The 17,939-nt window shown below is 38.0% G+C and overlaps 1 protein-coding gene across 11 annotated transcripts in view; it reads left to right on the top strand.

Moving 5' to 3' along the window:
• The first annotated feature begins 1,615 nt into the window (after positions 1-1,615).
• Mef2a (myocyte enhancer factor 2A) overlaps positions 1,616-17,939 on the top strand; it is a 154,532-nt gene continuing 138,208 nt past the window's right edge. For 3 of the 11 annotated variants that reach the window (XM_046436081.2, XM_046436114.2, XM_058576835.1), the window contains exon 1: positions 1,620-2,183. The gene's annotated coding sequence lies outside the window, so the exon portion shown is untranslated. Of the gene's footprint in view, positions 2,248-2,604; positions 2,806-17,939 lie in introns of those variants that run through there. The other 8 variants (XM_058576830.1, XM_058576832.1, XM_046436121.2 and 5 more) reach the window with 6 other exon arrangements.

The raw sequence follows: 17,939 nt of genomic DNA, 5'->3' as shown, positions 1-17,939 counted from the left end.
GTGTCCCAGGAGGCTCAGTTTCTGGAAGGGGAGGACCTGGGGTGGAGCAATGACAGAGTGAAATCTCTTTTAGAACAGTCTGTCCTCATTGCCCTTCTTTCTCTACCAGGGTGAAGGGCAGGAGGGAAAGGAGGGAATTATTTCCCATTGTCTTTCATCTTAGACCCTTGGCTTTGAAGGCAAAGTATAACTCTTCCTATTTTCTTGGAGCAAAGGTGTTAAATGCAGTTGGCTTTGCAGCTTCTGGCAAGTTAAAAACAATGCCTATCCACATGACTTGTTGATTTACACCAAATTCTAATGTTTTAAAAAATCCTCCCTGCAATCCCTGTTGCTGGCTCAAGTGAACACCCTTGTAGGGTTCCCATGTTGTGGGCCCTAGTGATCATCCTTGTGGGGTTCCCAAAAGAGCGTCAGGCTTATTTTCCAGTATCTGGTTTGTATGTGCTGCTTTTGTGTTGGGCTCTCCCCAGCACATTGCCTTGTAGTCCTTGAGGGAGGAAGCCAGCAGCCTCCAGCTTCCTTTGGAACTTCCCAGTTCCTCTACCCACAGCCTCTGCACATCTGTTCACTCACCCCAATCACTGATTTCAAATGCTGTATGCAGGATTGAATATCTCATCTTCAAATGAAAAATAAGCACCTTGCTTTGTGTCCATTCCACCAGCACTTTTGGGTGCAGATGCAGAGGTGAGCAGCTTTCAGGGTGAGAGCACCAAGGATGGCTTCTCTCCTAATTATCTCCCTCGACAAAAATCAACAATCTCACAAAATGAACAGCTCCCAAGCACATCTCCTTTGCCCCTCTCCGAAAAATCAGTACAGAGTGGTTAGGTGCCCAAGTCCTCAGTGCCCTTCCCCTAAGTTCAGTGACCCTGCAGTTCACCTTGCCTTTTCAACTTCCCTTTCTTGATCTGTAAAGTGGGAACAGAAACTGAAATCTATTTCATGGGGATGTTGTAAGGATTACATGAGATACATATGCAAAAATGTTCATCACTAAAGACGTAGTAGCTATTCTTAATAATCAAGACAAACAGTTTGCTTCTCTCCTGGGAAAACGGGAGCTTGGCTAGCCAGACTCAATGTATCCTTAGCCTTTAAGGCCCCTATAAGTTCTATTACTTTGGGGCCCGGGTTCGGTTCGAGGCGCCGCGTGCCAGGGACCCTGATCCAATTGCACTTGCCCAGTAAGACTGACCACCCGCTGCTCCTGCAACAGCACAGGTGCGACCTTGACCACACTAAAGACGTGGACGCAGGCGTGGCGAGCAAACGTATGAGAAGGCCAAGTGCGCCCCAAGGACTGGGAGCAGGCCTTGACCTCAGGTTTGTCAGTATGGCACCGAGGGGGTGGGGGTGCTCTGAGCGGTTCCGAAGAAAGCCGCGGGGCAGCAGGCTCTGAGGGTGCAGACCTGCGCTCCGGACTCCGCCCCGCCCTCAGGAACCCCGCCCCGCCCCCGACACCCCGGGTTGGCTGGAGCCGCGGGCCACGCGCGGCGATTCGCCACACGTCGCGTCATTAGAACCGCTGCGGGTTAAGGCTCCTGCTGGCTGGTCAGGGAGGTTGCGGCGGGGGAGGAGGGGGCGGCCAGGCGCGACGCTGCCAGGCCGCCCCGCCCTGGGAGGCGCCCAGGCCCTCATCAAGTGACCAGTATCCCTTCCAGGAGAACACGGTCCTTCTGAGGGAAGCGAGCTCCAGCCTGTATCCCCGGCGCCAAACCGCCGTCATCTCCTTCCTGTGTCGGGTGATCTTTCTCCTCACCCACCCGGAAAAACATAGTCCGCCCCTCACGTCCTTGTGGAATAGTGATCGTTCCTAAATAGTGTGACTCTTTTGCCCGCGCCTCCGTATTCCCCATTCTATGTACTCTGGACGCAGCAAGAGGAGAAATTACCACAGAAATATTAAGGGAGAAACGAGAGGGAGCCGAGGGGCAGTAAGGAAAAGGCCAGGCTGGCGGAGGGACACCGAGCTGGAAGGCGGAGTGCGCACGCGCGCAGCAAGGAACAAGTTCCGGTCTGGCCGAGGCCTGTCTCCTAAAAATAGCCCCGGTGTGGGGATCCGTGCGCCGATGTCCCGGCGAGTCCCGGGCTGAAGGAGGCGGCTCTGGGCGGCGCGGAGTGCTGTGGCGGGCCGGGGCTGCGGCGTGTGCACGCTCGCCAGCTGTGCCGGAGATACGGTGAGGGCCGCGGACTGCGGAGCCGGCAGTGCTGGAGGGGGCGGTGTCTCGGTGAGGGGGCCAGGTAGGGCTGGGGTGAGGGTTCTGGGGTGTGGGGCAGCGCGGACGAGGAGGGGCGCCCGCAGGGCTCCGGGGACCCCCAGACTAGCCTCTGTGCGACTGGGAGGGGATCGGGGTTGCGGGTGCGCGGCGGCTGGGCAGGTAAGGTACTGAGGGGAGGCAAGTGGTGTTTGGGTTGGGGTTCTTGAGGAGGGGCTTGGCGCCCGGGGGCGAGGTGGGGGCGGGGTGTCCCGAGGGCGGGCCCGGGGGGGTCTGATGGAGCGCTGCGGAGCGGGCGCGGGGAGGCTCGGCCGCGCGGGTTCGACGCTTGCAGCCTCCCGGAGCGCGCACTGCCTGTGGGTCCGGGGAGCTGTGGTGGACGTAGCCTTCTTGAAAGTTGAAGGAGTTCCTTGGGGGCCTCGGAGCCTCTCGGTTTCTTTCTCTTATTCTGGGAGGCCGAGGATTTCTTCGAAGGGATTGACCCCCTTCGTGCGGGGCGCGTCCTACCCTGTTGTTGGACTTGGAAGAAGTTCCCCCGCTTCTGCTTTGGGAGAACATTGGTCTAACAGGGAGAAACATTTAGGTCTGAACTGTGCGTGCGTGCGTGTGTGTGCCAGTGTCGGGGTCCTTATTTGGGGCGGGCCTGGGTTGAGGGCACCTGCGGGTGCGGAATTCGACAGCTTAGGGAGTCGCGTCGCGGGAACCGAGGGGGCATTCAAATATGTCCCAGCACGGAGGGATCATGGTGTGTGGTAGAAACTTTGTCTTTTGATTCGGTATCATCTGTCTTTGAACATTGAGGGTTAAAAATAGAGGATAGTTCAAAAAAGTTTGGGGAAGGTGAGCATTTCTGAATTGGGAAAAAATGCTTTTTCCCCCCGCCCCCAATAAATGTAACTATAAAATTGTTGCTCAGACCTGAAATAGATTTCGGAGCTGTGAAAGGAGCCTCCTGTCATGATCTAGTGGGAAACTGTGTGTAGATTGAGTACATCATAGTGTGAACCTGTATTTTAGGGAGATTGGGATTCAGTAACTGTGCTTTTAGAAAGACCTGCTGTGATGTGTTAATAATGGTATACGTATTTTAAAACAAATGTTGTCTAACATTTTCCAAGTTTTTAGCACAGCATGTTTCCCTTGCGTCTTGTATCATCTATTAGTATATAAAGCAGAGGTTCTCTAAAGCTGTAATTAGGTATATATTACACAAGAGTACTTTCCCTTTAAGAATCCAGCTGTGTTGTTTTGACAACTGCTAAGTACTCTAGTTGTCAGTTTAAAAATCTTTGTTACCTTGGCAGTACTGAACAGTCTGTGGAAAAGGTAAACAAAATAGTTTTTTTAAAAACATACAAAAATGACATTTAGAAAAATAATGTGAACTTAGGAAGTGAGGATAAAAATAACTATTGTACTATTATGGCTTTTGTATGTATGTTTTTTTATTTTGTTGTCTATCTTCATTCATTACTTCTGTAAATGGCAATTTTTAGAGAGTCAAGTGTTTTACTAATGCTTTATAGAGTTTATAGTTTATATTAAATATTATGTTTATACAAATGTCATGTTTATAAACATGTCTGTATGTCACATGAAACAGATTAATATTTGTTGTATATGGTAGCGCATTCATAGATACTGGAATCACCTTTATTTTAATTTTATTAAACATAGTTGCAAAGTGGAGATAATAATGTTATAATATTGAAAGTCTTCTGAAAAGGTACAACTAGCAATTTGGAGGTAGATTCTTAATTCTAAGAGTGCTTCCAAGTGATATTTATTTATTTACTAAAGCAGTCAATGCTTATGAAGTAATAGTGAACCTCTCTGAACACAATTATTTGCTTACCTATTTAATTCACACTATAGTTACATATAAAATTATGGCCCTTTTCATGTTAGGAAAAAGGTGTTAAAGTTAAACTTAACTTGTCCTGTTTTTTAAAATTACATTATTGGGGGGTGTTTAGAGGAAAGGAAATAGCTTATTGAGTCTCAAAGATAATAATTGTAATGTCACCATGTTAAATTAGTTCCAGAATAGTTTTCATCTGTGTAAAGGGTTTTTTGTTTAAAGGGTTTTTTGTTTGTGTTTTTCCCCCCAGTAGGGGAATTAAACTTAGGGACACTTAACCACTGAGCCACATCCCTAGCCCTTTTTTAATTTTTTGGGACAGGGTCTTGCCAACTTGTTTAGGGCCTTGCTAACTGTGTAGAATATTTTATGTGTCCATGTGGCTATGTGTGACAAAAATTATTTGGGGGCATGGGTAAGTGTAATTGGAAATGTCCTTTAAAAATTTGAGTTGTCTCAAATGGCAGTGCTATATTTTTCAGAGCAATTTCATTATAACTTTGTATTTTCCATTTATAGTGCAGTGCAGTTTATTGATATTCAGTTAATAGTAGTGTCATTAATTATATGACTACCAAAGAGAAATATTTAACTAATATTCTGAGGGTGGTTAAGTAATTATAAAAATGTTTATTAGAACATAATTTTGAAGTTTAATGTAGTCTAGTCAAATCTTCTCACTAGATTTTATGTTTTGATTTAGGAAGAGGGAACCTATGTTTTTGATTTAGGAAATTTGTTAGTGGAAAGTAACATGCTTGTCAATTTTGGAAAGCCATTTTTTTCTCCTGCCTTTACTGCTTTTAGTTTGGCAAGAGGAATTTAATGTATACAGTGATGATGGCCATGGATCCTGGAGGCATTTCAATTTCAAATAGTCTGTCTTATATTCAGATCATATATCCCTTTTATTGGTTTGAAAGATGTATTCATGGAACATGTGGATGTTTCATAGTCTAGTGTAAGTTTTATCAGTGGAGGGGCAAGGAGAATACTGCTTTGTGGTTTGAAAATAATCACCATTACTTTTTTCCTAGATTAAAAAGAAAATCTGAATGGTCTTGGTAAATTGAGAATTGAGTGCCTTCTCTTTTGCATTGTTGAAATAATAAGAGAAGTATAAATATGGAAATCGAATCAGTTTTTCAGTTAGATAACCTCATGTTAGAGGTTCTTTAATATGTCATGCTGATTTGCAAGCCCTCATAAAGGAAGACTATTCGATTTTGTAGTCAGATCTTGAATCAGATACTAGCTTCACTACTGACAGAGTTATGAAATACCTCTGTAAAATGGGAAGACAATACACTACTTGCTTTAGAATTTAAATGAGATAATGAGTGTAAAAGTTTCTAATTCCTAGCTCTGCCTAAGGCTTACTATACAAAAATGCATATTGCCTTATCTCCCTCCATCCTTCTTTGCTTTCATCTCTTCCTTCCTATGAAGATTACGTATGGTCCCTGCATTCTTTTCCAAGTGTCCAGTATAGATGTTTAGTGTTTTAGACAAAAAAATTTTATATATTAATACAGGAGAATGCTTATATATTTCTTTTGGATAAAATATCTCAATGTCTTAAATTTCTTGTTAGATAATACATAAAATGTTTAGATTTTGGATCTACAATCACAGTTTGTTTCTAATTTCCATAAGCTCCCCCCATTTTTTTTTTTTTGTTGTTTTTTTAGTTAGAGTTAAGGGGCTAGAGGAAGCACTGGGTTCGATCCTTAGCACCGCATTAAAATAACCAAAATAAAGGCACACTGTCCATCTATACCCCCCCGCCCAACAAAACATGACTTGCAATATTGTTTGCCAGTCTGTGGCATGTCTTTTTTTTTTTTTTTTAACAGGTTTAACATATAGAAGTTTATTTAATTCAAATAGCTGCAGGCAGGAGCCTGCTGGTGTTAGTGCAAAAACTTCACAATATTAGTGACAGCATTTCTCAGTTTTCTGGGTTTTCTTTCATGCTATTGAATAACCCAAGTCTTCAGAACCTACTTTATTTATTTATTTATTTATTTTTTTTAATTTTTTATTGTTGGCTGTTCAAAACATTACATAATTCTTGATATATCATATTTCACACTTTGATTCAAGTGGGTTATGAGCTCCCATTTTTACCCCATATACAGATTGCAGAATCACATCAGTTACACATCCATTGATTTACATATTGCCATACTAGTGTCTGTTGTGTTCTGCTGCCTTTCCTATCCTCTACTATCCCCCCTCCCCTCCCCTCCCCTCGCCTCTTCTCTCTCTGCCCCCTCTACTGACATTCATTTGTCCCCCTTGTATTATTTTTCCCTTTCCCCTCACTTCCTCTTGTATGTACTTTTGTATAACTCTGAGGGTCTCCTTCCATTTCCATGCAATTTCCCTTCTCTCTCCCTTTCCCTCCCACCTCTCATCCCTATTTAATGTTAATCTTCTTCTCATGCTCTTCGACCCTACTCTGTTCTTAGTTACTCTCCTTATATCAAAGAAGACATTTGGCATTTGTTTTTTAGGGATTGGCTAGCTTCACTTAGCATAATCTGCTCTAATGCCATCCATTTCCCTGTAAATTCTATGATTTTGTCATTTTTTAATGCAGAGTAATACTCCATTGTGTATAAATGCCACATTTTTTTTTTTATCCATTCATCTATTGAAGGGCATCTAGGTTGGTTCCACAGTCTTGCTATTGTGAATTGTGCTGCTATGAACATGGATGTAGCAGTGTCCCTGTAGCATGCTCTTTTTAGGTCTTTAGGGAATAGACCGAGAAGGGGAATAGCTGGGTCAAATGGTGGCTCCATTCCCAGCTTTCCAAGAAATCTCCAAACTGCTTTCCAAATTGGCTGCACCAATTTGCAGTCCCACCAGCAATGTACAAGTGTACCCTTTTCCCCACATCCTCTCCAGCACTTGTTGTTGTTTGACTTCATAATGGCTGCCAATCTAACTGGAGTGAGATGGTATCTTAGGGTGGTTTTGATTTGCACTGGGTTCGATCCTTAGCACCGCATTAAAATAAACAAAATAAAGGCACACTGTCCATCTATACCCCTCTGCCCAACAAAACATGACTTGCAATATTGTTTGCCAGTCTGTGGCATGTCTTAAAAAAAATAAAAAAATAAAAAAAATTAGAGTTAAATATAAATAGTAATAGTTGGCCTACTCTTTAGTAAATTATGTCTCTTAGAAGTTTTCTCTGAGAGCTGTCTTCAGAAGTGGTATTTAAAGTTTGAAATTAGAAAAATGTTTTCATTAAGTATATTTAAAAATAATTTATTTTGTAGGTGATTTAAATTTTTTTAATACTTCATTTCATCTGGTCTGTGAAACTAAATTGTTTGATTTATGTATAACTTCATCTGTGTATCCTTTAATAAATGGAACCTTTGTCCATTTTTTTAATAATTAAGACTATACACCCATTTTTTAATTAGTACCGTGCATAGTATAGGCTATATGTTGGCTAGAGATGTTTTATTATAAATTTTGATGATTACTAATTTAATTGATATTTACTGAATTTAATATTATTTAATATTGTCTTAGTTGTTACTGAAGATGAAATCATAAGCACAGGCTAAAAAAGTTAGCCTGGATGTGAGGTAGACTACCCTATTTGGACATTGATATATGATGATGGGTAATTTACTTCATCACTTTAATAACTGATGATGCAGAAAGCCAGAGGAATTGTTACTTTGGGTGAGAAACACTCATTAATTAATCAGACTTCTAATAAGACACCTTTCTGTGGTTGTCTTGAGTTAATATTTTATTTTCTTACAAAAATAAAACTAGGAATTTAAAAAAATGCATTATGAACAAAGGTACATACAATGTTTTTAATAGTGGGTGGTGAATTTATTGTGCATGAGCTAGACCTTTTTACCTGGTCATTTTTGTTAACAGCAGCATGCAGGTTGACTTGGATTCATTTGAGGTATGATTTGTTTTCCTTGAAAGAAAGAGCTGCTTCTTTTTTTGACCTGGTAGGATAACTTGTAACTTTGGGGCCTTATTAAAACAACGTGCTCTTGCATTGAGTAATACTGTGTTTGCCTCTCTCACCTTTTACCATCACCCACCAGCAGTCCATCTATATCAGAGATTGAAATTGTTATTTCTAAAATTGATGTCTACATGTCATTTCTTCTTAAAACAACACAAAACAAAACAAAACAAAACAAAACTTTGAAGACATGAGAGATCAACAGGCCCTAATGGAAGGGATAAGAGATTGGCCTCTAAAAATCAAACTGTTAAGTGAAAATACTCACTCTATTTATTCTCAGTTTTTTTGTCAGGTTCTTTGAGAATCAGTGTATAAAATAGCGATAACATTACCTAGTTCATAGAGTTCTTGAGAGGATTAAATGAGATGTATATTGCAAAGTGCAGTGACCATATAGCATGCAGTGATTTCCCTGCTATTATAACTGTCACCATTACAGCCTTTGTAGATATTAGTCCATAGCTCATGTCATAATGTGAATCCAACCTGTCTTTCCATGTATTTTCATGCTGATGCCTCCAACTTTTATTTCCCTAGCCCTGAATTCTCTTGAGCTTAATATCCACTTGCACATATAGTTGGAATCTTAAACATATTAGTCACATGGCTAAGATAGAGCTAGCTTTTCCTCTCCTGCAGCCTTCCCATGCCAAACCCTTCTGCCTCTGCTGGCCTTCCCTATCTCAGTAAATGACAATATTCAAAACTAAAAACTCATGTTATTACTTATTCTTTCCTTTTTTCTCAAACTCAGTCCCTTCTCAAGTCCTGTTGTATCTTCCCAATTTATCCTGCTGCTCTTGGTCTTTACTGCCACTTCTTTGTTTTAAGCTATCGTTATCTCTTGGGTGAATTACTGAAATAGCTTCCTAAGTGGGCTTCTTGGTTCTTATTTCACCCAAATTCTTTCTCACACAGCAGCTCTAGGGATTATTTTAAGAGCTTAAATTAGGTATTATTTCTCTCCTTAAAATCTTTCAGTGACTTGATATTCCTCTAAATAAAGCCTATACCCCTTTTTGCGGCTTAAGGCCTGAAAGATTTTTCTTCTTGTCATTCTTCCTGTCATTCATTGAATACCAACCACAAGGGCCTTTCTGTGCTCCTTTCAGTTCTCTATGTCCTTTCCTCTTGTAGGACCTTTTGCACTTTTTTGGTAATACCTGCTTGGGACAGCTTTCATATGATTGGTTTGGTCAAACACATTGGATCTTGGGCCAAACTTGACTTCCTAGAAGCCTACTGTGACCCCATCCAGTCTATCGTTATGCTCCATTAGTTTACTTTCTTACACATATTATTTCTTATATACTTTGTATTTAAACTTACATAATTTGAACTTAACTGGTTTGTTTAGTTATTGCTTATTTATGATTTTTCTCATTATGTGAATGTAAACTCCATGAAGGCCGAGGCCTTGTCTGTCTTGTTCACAGCTGTATCCCTAGGCATTAGCAGCACACTGTGGAAGACAGTAAATATTTGAATCTTTGCTCATGTTTTTTCCCCCCCAGTGATTGGAATGCTTCCTTGCTCATATACTTACTGAACTACTTAACTTCAAGTCCTAGCTCAAATGGCATCCCATATGAGATTCTAGTTTTATCCTCTTCAAAGTTTTTCCTCCCTTGGGTGTTTCAAGAGCCCTAGATGTGTACATTATTTGGAGAATAAATCCCATTTTAGAGTATTTAGGGTATTAGAATTGATGTTGCTAGGTTAAGCTCCTATGTCAGGAACCAGCTTGCTGTTCTGATACACTTAAGTATACACCAACCAATCATAGTGCATGACACTAAGTGAATTCTCAGTAAATGTTAAAGTAAGTGAAAGTTATCAAATCAGTTGAAATAACTAACCATTGACTAGTTTTCCCAGATCAGACTTTAAAAATCATATTTTTCTTGATTATAAGTCTTGCCTTCTACATTGTATATGAATTTTAATACCTTACCATCAGCATTATAAAGGAAGAAATCTGAGAGGATTGAGGATTTGAGGATCAATGGCAGTTCCTGAGATTTAATTTTGCCTTTTTGCTAGGCAGTGAGTAGCCATCCTGAGAGCTATATTTCCACTTTGAAATATATATTCCTATTGTACCTCACTGACCAAAACTCCCCACCCCCAGTCTTTATTTTCTCCTTATATTTATCCACCCAACTTATTATTAGTTATTTCAGAAAGATTACAAGTCAGGGGAAACTTGGTATGACTTAACACAGTGTGCATGAAATATGCTACTTATTCAGCTGTATTTCTAATGATGGTTTATTGAAGAGCTTCTGTGGCCGCATTAGGAACCTAACTATCATTTGTAATAGTAGAAAATCATTCTACATTCAAATAGTTAATTTACAAATGGACTTTTGGAGCATATCTCATTTGCAAGTTTGGGATTACTTTAGCAAAATATTCTGATACTGAAAACCTTTCTGTTTGTTGTTAAACCTAATTTGATGACATGGATTGTGATGGGAAGGGGAAAGAAGCTAGGAATTAAGATTGGTTTGTGTATTCTTTTCCTTTCAGAAATGGCTTAATTTTCCCAAAGTAAAGTTTTAATATTGACAGAACACTTTTTTTTTTAAGAAATTGAAATTTAGGGAAAATTACAGGAGTAGTATAATGAACTCCTATATACTTGTTACCTAGACTCACTAACATTTGTTTTATTATTTTTTATATTTCAGAGTGACCTCAGAGTCTCGAGACAGATAATTTTATTTTATTTACTGTTTGAAGCTCCTTGATTACATCTTCTGGAATATTCTAAAGATGTACATTTATTCAGTAAAAGTCAGATGCACATCATGTAAGGAGCAACATCACAGATGGCTGGAAATGCTGCATTAATGCACTGTGTATGTTGCTAACAAGGCAACGACATATTAAACATATAGGGTCATTGAGTGTATCATATTAAAATGTGGTATCAGGAATCTACTATTTAGATCTCCTTTTTCCCCTCCCTTTTTTCTTTTTCTTGTTGTAATTATCTTTATTACATTTTAGTTTCTTAATTTCTTTATTGTCGTAATGGTATCTCATAAGAACAATGCCATATTCTTATATATTCCCAGTATGTGTATTCAAGAAACTCAATATTATTATTTTGTACAGTTTATATTGAAATTTATCCAGTTGTGCCAATAATAGTCTTTAGTATTTTTTCCATTCTAATAGTATATGTTGCATTTTCATTGTCGTAGTTCTTATATTCTTTAAATCTGAAACAGTTCTTCCAAACTTTTTTGGTCTTTCCTGACATTAATAGTTTTGAAGAGTACAGGCCTTTTGTTTTGTAGAATGTCAGTTTGGATTTGTTTCTTTGCTTATTTATAATTACATTCAGGTTATGCCTTTTTGGCAGGAATCCCATGTAAATGATGATATATCTTTAGTTCATCACATCAGCAGGCAGTATGATGTCACTTTAACCATGTTGGTAGTATTTATTTGGATCACTCAAAGTTTTCCTTTCAGTTTTCTCCCTTATAATGGGTGTTATCATCTTGTGTTGTTATTGAATAATCTTTGGGAGACACTTTGAGACTGTGTAAATATTTATCCACCCAAAAATATTCACATAATGGGTTTAGCCTTCAATGGTGATTCTTACTTGAATCAGTTATTATTACAGTGGTTGCAGAATGGTGTTTTTCTATCATTTCTTCTGTGTTATTTAGTTGGCATTCTCTTCTAATGTAAAGACTTCTCGTTTGCTTAGTTTGTTACCAATATGAATTCATAGATTCTTTTTTTAATAAGTAGGTTTTTCTCTACTACCTATTAGTATTTTGATGTTCCAAATTAAGGTATGCTGTTGATACTGGAATTACTGGAATTGCATTGTTTCAAGGCCCTTTCAGTCTCTCGCTTTAAGAAATTTTATGTTGATTCCTCAAATGGTAAGTTGTAATTTCTCTTTAAGCTCCCAAAACTTGTTAGGAGAAAGTGTTTTCCTTTGAAAGTGTCAATAAACTTAATTAACTACTTTTACTTGATTCTGCACTCGTTGTGTCTTGTTTTCCAAAACATTTTAAGTTTCTAAGGAGTAGGAATCTTATAGTTCTTTACATACTTAGTTCCATAGTGCCTTGAATATGGTTGATAGTCATATCTTATTTATAATGTATAATAATAATAATGACTTAATGTTATCTTTATTGCTCTTATACCATAGTTAAGTATTGTTATGTTTGTTACAACATTTTAGCTAATTTTGTGGAAACTTTTATGTTTAAATTGGCAGTTCCTGTACTCCATTTTTAGATGAAATAAAAAAGTTTTGCAGCTTTAAAATTTAAATAGCCTCATTCTTGAGATTAAAGTATGTAATTAAAGAACATCAAAATGTGTAATCTTGGCATTGCTGTTTTATAGTGTTTTGTTCTTTTGCAAATAATAAGCTTCCTGGGCATCACTTTAATTATAAAATGAGGTAATATCTAGATCCTTTTAAACTCTTTGTTACATTTGCTATACCTAATTTTCATTAAGTTTTTTAAATGAAAGTAAAGTGTTACAGTGTATAATAGAAAGAATATTTGTTTCTCAACTAGAAATCACTGGATTTGAATTGTTTGTAAACATTGTGTTAATTTGGTTATTTTGTTTTGGTCTTTATTACCTTATTAATTGGGTCCATTGATCTGGGAAGTACACGTGAGCAAGGCTTGGCTTTCAATCAGATTGAGAGTATTGGACATATATATTTGTAATCCATTTTCATTTGGTTACTTGATTTTGATGTGTGCTTAACGTACAGAGTGCCATAAGGAGAACACAGAGGGGGCAATTAACCCAGTTTTAAAGAGCCTGGGAAAATTGATCCCAGAGGATATGATACCAAAATGGAAGCCTGCAGAGTGGATAGGACTTAACCTGGTGAAGAGAGAGAAGAGAGTTTACCAGACCTATGTAAAGGTCAAGAACTTAGGTTGCTTTGGAGAAACTCAGAGAATACAGTTTGACTGAATCAGGATGTGTAAGAGATGAGAAACACCCCAAAGTAGTGAAAGATGAGGCTGAAGTGGTAAATGGGGGCTAAATTATGAAGATCGCTTTAGCTGTGTTAAGGAATTTGCACTTTATCCTAGGGAAAATTGAAGCATCTTTAGCCTGGGAGAAAATTAGTTGAAAAGATAATGTTAGCTGGATTGAGGTTGTAGCTCAGTAGTAGAGTGCTTACCTATTGTGTGTGAGACCCTGGATTCAGTCCTCAGCACTACAAAAAGGGGAAAAAAAAATGCTGTTGGCATTGTGGAGAGAATTATTTGGAGAGAGTTTAGATTAGTAATCAGGGAGAATGATTGGGAGAGTGTTAAATTGTTTGAAAAGGGTTAATTAGGAGCTTTGAACTATGTTATTAAGAGGAGGACTGAAGAGAGATGGATTTGAGAGAAAGATAGGAAATAGAGCTAAAGAATTTAATGATGAAGGACATGTTGAAGGTGAAAGAGAAAGAGGAGTAATGGTTAGAGGATCATGGCTTATGCATTTGGGGAATCAACAAGTTGTTTACTGAAATAAGAAGTATGGAAGGAGAATCAGATTTGAGAGATGACAGAAAGTTTACCTGGGAGAAGAGAGTGCCCTGGAATGATGGAGTTAGAGTAGGATGTACGAATTTACTAGTAAAAGTGCAACAGATCCTGATAATGAGATGGTTTAGGGATTTGGCTATGGAAATGACATTTGAAGAAAGGTTGGAAGTGAAGGTATGAGGTGGTCAGGGAACTGAGAGGACTTAATCTTAAGGACTTGTCTGTGGTAAGGCAGGGGACCCTGTTTTAGATGACCTCAAGGTATTCAGTGTTTGGCCTTAGAAAATAGAAATTAAAAATTTCAAATATTTTATTCTCAATTAGATAGTTTTAAGCTAAAATGTTAATTTTTAAAGAAGAGAAAAAATCTGAATTTAAGTTTTTCTTTTTCCCTAAGAGGAAACTGTTGCCCCCAGTATTAAAAATGTTCTTCAGTAGTGGCTAAAAGTGATGAAATATATCAGGCATACAAAATGATAAGAGTGAATAATGTTCGTGAAAACTATCAGGAAGAATGCAGTGGGAATCTTAGTCTCACTGTCCCTTTTCCTTCTTCAAAGTTAATCATTTTAAGTTAGGATTTATCCTTTCTCATTCATTTATTTTTAAAAAACATTACTGAACAGTGTAGTGTTTCACTTATTTTGAAACTATGAAATGGTACTGAACTCTGTAGTATCTTCTGTAATTTATGTCTCAACAATCAAACTGTAAATATTTACTCTGTTCTTTTCATTATAATAAATTGGAAATTACTATTGGAACAAAACAATGGGATAATATGTCCTTAAGGAAACATTTTGAATTGTCATTATTTACTTAGTTTTTGTATAAACTAGACTAATACCATGAGTATTCCTTTTTAAAATATTCCCCTCAGTAAAAGACGTTAAAATTTTTTATTATGGAATAATGTTAGACTTAGAAAAAGATTGTAAAAATAGTGTACTGTTGGGGCTGGGGCTGGGGCTGGGGCTCAGCGGTAGAGTGCTTGCCTAGCATGTGCAAGGTCCTGGGTTTGATCCTCGACACCACATAAAAATAAATAAAATAAAGGTGTGTCAAATAAACTAAAAAATAAATATTAAAAAAGTGTATTGTGTATATTCTTCACCCAACTTCTTCTAATGTTAGACAGCTTACATAACCATACTGTAATTATCAAAACCAGGAAAGTAATATTGGTATAGTGCCATTAACAAAACTTAAGTCTTTGTTTGAATTTCATAAATTTTTCTCTTAGTAGCACTTTCTTGTTTTAGAGTCTAATCCATGATTAGATTTATTATGATTAATTAATCCATGATTAGATTTATTCATTGTGTCTTTTATTCTCAAATATATGATCTTACTTTGTTTTTTCCTTGTCTTTTATGACCTTTACTTTTGAGGAGTACTGGTCATTATTTTCTAGATTGTCTCTTTGGATTTCTCTGATTATTATGCTTTTTTACAGTAATACCACTGAAGGAATTTTATTTTGTCAGAAGATGTTTCATATTAGGGGTACATGATGTCAGTGTCTTATTCATGGTACTCTTAATCTTGTTCACTTAATTAAGGTGGTGTCTACTGGTTTCTCCCTTGTAAAGTCAGTTTTTTTTGTAATTGATAAGTATATTCTTGGATGTATTTCTTGGCTATGCAGGTTTCCCGTTTCTTTTAAGGCCATGCTAATATCCGATTACTTTTCACACTTTCATCCATTCTTTATGGCATCCATTGATAGAACTTATCTGCAATAATTAGTACTGTAATTATTTTCCTAATGGTGGGTTTGTAGTTTCCTGTTCCTTTCTTATTTATCAATTGAAATTGTTCTGAAATGAAAGGATCTTTGCTGGGTGTGGTGGTACAGGCCTGTAATCCTAGCAGCTCAGTAGGCTGAGGCAGGAGTATTGTCGGTTCAAAACCTCAGTGAAAGTGAGACCCTAAAGAACTCAGTGAGACCCTGTCTCTAAATAAAATACAAGCTAGGACTGGGGATATGGCTCAGTGATCGAGTGCCCCTGGGTTCCAAAAAAGATATTACTTCATAATTTCTTTTTATTTATATCAGTACAGACTCACAGATACTTATTTTATTTTGTAGGTTATAATTTGATGCTATCATTTATTTTATTACTTAAATTGTTCTGCTTTGGCCAATAAAAGAGCTCCATCCTGTTGATTCTTGGGTTTTTTTTGACATTCCTCCATCCTTTTTTAGGCATTTTGTTACTTCCTGCTATTATAACTTCAGGCTTATAGTTTACCTGCTCAAACCCTGGAATCATTCTCTTTTCTAAGGGGCCCTGACTTCTTTTTGTAGAGGATGACATAAGAAACCAATATCTGGGTACTAAGATGGTTCATACAGTGGAGTCATTTTTCCCTCCTAATCATTCATTTCAGCAGTTAGAGCTAAGAAATATATGTGTGTATACTGACCCACACATCTACACTCAGTTTTGTAACACAGCATATCTATTACTAAAGGTTGCTGTGCTGTGCAGAATCCTGCAGTGAAAACCACGTAGTTCATAAGATCAATGATGTTAGATAAACAACACTCAGAAACTTTGTCATTGACACATTAAAAGAAAGGATAAGAACCTAATCAACCTAATTAAAAGAGTAGTGTGGTTTTAGACATATTAAATTGTCTTGTAATACATAGTACATGGTAAAGATGATGCTCTACCATGAAAAAGATATGAAGTTTGCTTGTGAGTTTCCCAAGTGTTGTGGCTTGTGAGTTATTGTGAAATGATAGAATGAGTTATCAGAAATCAGATGAAACAGCTGGGCACAGTGGTACATGCCTGTAATCCCAGCAGCTTGGGAGACTGAGGCAGGAGGATCACAAGTTCAAAGCCAGCCTCAGTAAAAGTGAGGCGCTAAGCAACTCAGTGAGACCCTGTTTCTAAATAAAGTACAAAATAGGGCTGGGAATGTGGCTGAGTGGTTGAGTGTCCCTGAGTTCAATCCCTCGAACCCCTGTCCCCGCCACCCCCCCCCCCAAAAAAAAAAAAAGAAATGAGATGAAGCATAACATCAGATGTAGATGAATGTGGCTCTTAACACATGCTGTGTGGAATGTGGTAGCACATTAGAGTCAGTTTGCCTAGAATATTTGGCAATTTATTCTTCATTTTTGTAATAATTTCGTATTCCCTCCCTCATTTCTCATCAGAATGCAGTCAGCTTCTTTAATTTTTCTTTGTATTTTTTGATATTCTGTTTTTAGTTTTTAGCTTTGTGATTCAAGGTTGTGTTTTTTTTAATTATTATTTTTTTTTTAGTTGTAGATGTATATAATACCTTTGTTTATTTTTATGTGGCCCTGAGGATTATCCTAAGTGCCTCACGCATGCTAGGCAGGTGTTCTACCACTGACCACACTCCAAGGCCCTCAAAGTTGTTTTGGTGTCCTCAAATGCTTGTTTGTGTATGTCTAATTCTGTTTGGAGTATTGGCTTATAGTTTTTTCCAGCTTTGAGATTGTTTTTTTATGAGAGTTCCCCACTTGCTATGTGTCAAATTCTGCTCCTGATTTCCTAGTCTTCGCTTTTCTTTTGCTCCTTTTGATGTTTTGAGGGTATTTTTACAGTGTTACTAGATTAATAATTTCCTCTACTTTCATGTAGGACAGTCCTCTTCCATGGTTTTTGTCTCTTTTAATGGATGAAGATGGATTGGGAGAATTCCAATGTTATGATTCTCTCTTGTCTTTTAGGACTTGAAATCTTCTTTTTTTGGTTTACCATACAATTGCCAAAGGATATTTTTCTTTAACCTGTTCCCTTGTTGTCCCCTTACGAGCTTTGTGTTTCAAAGAGTATCTCTTTATATGGTTTCCAGCATCTTAAATTATGCCTTGTCCTTTAAATCACGAGAATATTGAAATTCCTTCCCTGTAGTCTGTGTTCTAGTTTACCCAGACACTTTTTCCAGCACTTTCAGATTTAGGGTGACTGAATATTTTTGATGGTCCTTCACAATAACTCTTAGACCCCCTTTGCTAGCCTCTTTGCCACAAGCCTTGTGATAGAGTGAGGGTGGGTGAGAGTTTGAGAGATCAAGTGCTGGGCTTAGGTTATTCTGTTTTTGCTAGGAGCGTTTTGCAGCACATCATTTTTTGTATTCAAGCTATGCTGAAAGTGTGGTTTTGTGTAGAATTTCCTTTTCCTTCCTCTCATTCCCCCATGATTTAGGATTTTTTTTTTTTTTTAGAGTGAATTAGATAGATATGCTATCACCATTGCCTCACTTTCTGAAATCTCTACTTTTTGAAGGAGGGA

Source organism: Marmota monax, unplaced genomic scaffold, assembly GCF_021218885.2.
Source record: "Marmota monax isolate L192 unplaced genomic scaffold, Marmota_monax_Labrador192_F-V1.1 WCK01_AAM20220418_F8-fsc00005, whole genome shotgun sequence".
NCBI lineage: Eukaryota > Metazoa > Chordata > Mammalia > Rodentia > Sciuridae > Marmota > Marmota monax.
The sequence above is the reverse complement of the archived record's forward strand: the minus strand, read 5'-3'. Positions and strand labels throughout refer to the sequence as shown.